This window comes from Elephantulus edwardii, unplaced genomic scaffold, assembly GCF_000299155.1.
Source record: "Elephantulus edwardii isolate Elephantulus edwardi_28Jun2011 unplaced genomic scaffold, EleEdw1.0 scaffold00071, whole genome shotgun sequence".
Classification (NCBI taxonomy): Eukaryota; Metazoa; Chordata; class Mammalia; order Macroscelidea; family Macroscelididae; genus Elephantulus; species Elephantulus edwardii.
In genome coordinates, this window is record NW_006399821.1 from 6,483,037 (window position 1) to 6,486,318 (window position 3,282).

The 3,282-nt window shown below is 44.8% G+C and overlaps 1 pseudogene; it reads right to left on the reverse strand.

Annotated features, from left to right (window-relative positions):
• Positions 1-567: 567 nt before the first annotated feature.
• LOC102843541 lies at positions 568-1,469 on the reverse strand (annotated as a pseudogene).
• Between the last annotated feature and the right edge of the window lie 1,813 nt (positions 1,470-3,282).

Sequence of the window (3,282 nt, forward strand, 5' to 3'; positions counted from 1 at the left end):
TTGCCCACGGACAGAATAGTAGGGAAAAACCCCTGCCAAACTTTTCACTCAAGCGAAGACATAGCAGACTGTCTGGTGCCATTTGAGCCAAGTAGAAAGGCCGCAGAAGATAAAGACATCTTTAATTACTCCAGCCACAAAGAAGAAGGTGGTTCATGTACAGAGGGTGAGAAACTGGTTAAGAAGTTTCTGAGAGCAAAAGAATTGTCTTAATGCCAGAAAAGGTTATGCTGATGGACTATGCAAACAGTTGCAGATACTGACTAGAAGGCAAAATCTGCCAGATACAAATACCCAGGCTCTCATCACACAGCACAGACCCACCTAGTGGCACCAAACAACTCTTGCACCAACACTACTCACTAAACTGCAGCACCTCCACTGACATAGGATTTCAAATGAAAGTTACATCTTTTTTTTTTTTAATGTTTTTAAATTTTTTTTAACACTTGAGGAGAAATCCCAGGGGTGCAAATATATGAGGAAAAACTCAATGTGAAATGCATTCTGTATCATCCAGTAATATTTGCGACAGTGAGTCCATTTCCAAGAAGAATCCTACCATTTTTACTGCTTGTAATGAAAACCTTTATGAGAGGATTCTGATTTTGAGAAATGGCGTGTGGAATTATGCTGGTTTGTAAAATGAGAGTAATCTGAATCGTCATCCTCTGCCATGGCAGGGTGTGGAGGCCGTGCTGGCCTGTCATTTTTAGAGCTTCATCACTCTCTTTTGACTTTGGGTGTGCTGACTTAGCTGTTTTGGACTTTCAGTCAGTGTCATGCTTCCTTTTGTCCAAAGAGATTTCTCCTGTTTCTTGGCTTTCTTGTAAGCTTTTTTCTCCTCAGCCATCAGCAGTTGAGCAATCTCTTAATCTTGGGCCACCTGAGCTGCTCTCAAGTCCTCCTGGGTAGCCAAAAGTTCTTCCTCTTGCAGTTTCCTGGCAATTTCAGCATCATACCACTTCTGATCTCTGTGGGTCGCTCGTGATGGAGTAGAGACAGCTTCTTTCACCCCTCTTGCTTTTGTTCCTCCATCTTCATAATAGTAACTTTCCATAAGTACTGATGCCAGATGATTCTGAAAAGTGTTTCTTTCGCCGTTTTTCTTCCTCTCTTTTTCTTGCAAAATGCGAGCTATATCCTCATCTTTCTTTTCCTGAATACGTTGTCTCTCTGCCTCAATTGTCAGCTTCTCCTGGATTTCCTGAGCAATTTCACAGTCCTGTTGTGTCTTTGTAGCACTTCTGGAGCTGAGCCTGGGCTTTCAGATCTTCTTCTTGGAGTTGCTTAGCTACTTTGAGATCATGTTGAACCAAACGCTTTTGCTGAACATTTGAGGCTAAATGATGTTCAATCTCTTGTTCCTGCAGGCTGTGGGTCAGGGTGTGGTCTTCCAGGACAGCAAAATCACGGCTGACTTCCTTGACTCTGGGCAGCTCGGATTGGTCCATGCTGACTTCAGCCATGTTGGGCTGGGGTCCCAGGTGCCTGTCACCACCGCCTGCTTCCTGGTCGCTGCCGGCACCCAAAAGGGGCCCCACGCGCAGCAGCGCCCAACGCGGTGCAAAAGCAGCCTACAGCACGCTGTCTCGAAGGAAGGAGCAGGCCCGCTGGGGACGAGCTGGCGACAAAGGCGCCCGGAGACAGCCTCCAGCTCTGCAGCCAGGAGGCCCAACTGGCCCTCCGCAACCACCTGCTCGAGAGTTACATCTTAAACCCATACCATCACCTTAAATTTTGCAAACTTTATAAATCCTACATTGCAACTCTTAAAATTCAACTCTCATAAGTATCATAAAGATAAGAACTAGTCAATTAGATAGACAGACACAATGGGAATTGCAAGCCACATACCAAGAAGAACCCCACATAATGTCAAGGATGCAGCAGTCATTTTAAAACATTACATAAAACACGTTTTTTCCTTAAAATCAGACCAGATCACAGACCAAATAAACACCCAGAGACAGGAAGGCAGAAGAAATACAGCAACATGGCATTCCAATACTTGGTACTCAAGAAATTGCAAATGATGGAAGGAAGAGTTGAAGTCACAAGTAAAGATAAACATTTTAAAAAATCATTACAAAGCAGATGTTGTTGTTATGTGCCATCGAGTCATTTGCGACTCATAGCGACCCTATGTACAACAGCCCTAAACCCTGCTATATACTGTGCCAATCACATTGCCTCTGACACACCCATCCAGATTAACCCCAGTCACTGAATCAACTCACCTCATAGAGGGCCTTCCCCTCCTGCACTGTCCCTCCACTCTACCAAGCATAATGACCCTCTCCAAGAACGTGTCTCTCCTTACAACATGTCCAAAGTATGTCAGATGAAGCCCCAGAATCCTTGCCTTGAAGGAGTAGCCTAGTTTAACTCTCTCCAGGATGAATCTGTTTGTTTTTGTGACAGTCCAGGGTACATTCAAAACTCTTCTCCAGCACCACAGCTCAAAGGCATCAATTCTCCTCTATCCTCCCTAGTCATTGTCAAACTCTCTGATGCATAACAAGTGATTGCAAAGACCATGGCCTGTATCAGGTGCACCTTAGTCTCCAGAAAGACACCGCTGCTCTTGAGTACTTTAGAGAGGTCCCTAACAGCAGACTTTGCTATTGCGATATGCTTTTTTATTTCCTGGCTGCTGGTGCCAAGAGTGTTGACCGTGGAGCCAAGCAAACTGAAGCTGTGAACAATCTCAATCTCTTCGCCATCCATCCTGATGCTACCAATTGGTCCAGTGGTGAGAATCTTTGTTTTCTTGACATTGAGCCTCAGTCCATACTGAAGGCTGCAGTCCTTGACCCTCTGCAGCAGGTGCTTCAGGTCCTCCTCAGTTTCAGCAAGCAAGGTTGTGTCATCTGCATAACGCAGATTGTTAATAGATCTTCCACCACTCCTAATGCCACAATTCTCCTCATAGAGCCCAACCTCTCGGATAATCTGCTCTGCATACAGTTGAAAAGGTATGGAGATAGGACACATCCCTGGCGTACACCCTTCCCAATTTTGAGCCATGCAGTGTTACCCTGCTCTGTTCTGATTACTGCCTCTTGGTTCAAGTATAGGTTTTGCATTAGCACGATTAAATGTTCTGGGATCCCCATTCTTTTCAGAGTCAGCCACAGTTTGTTATGATCCACACAGTCAAATGCCTTTGCATAGTCAATGAAACACAGATAGACATTCTTCTGGTATTTCCTGCTTTCAGCTAAGATCCATCTAACATCAGCAAAAATATCCCTAGTACTATGACCCCTTCTAAACCCA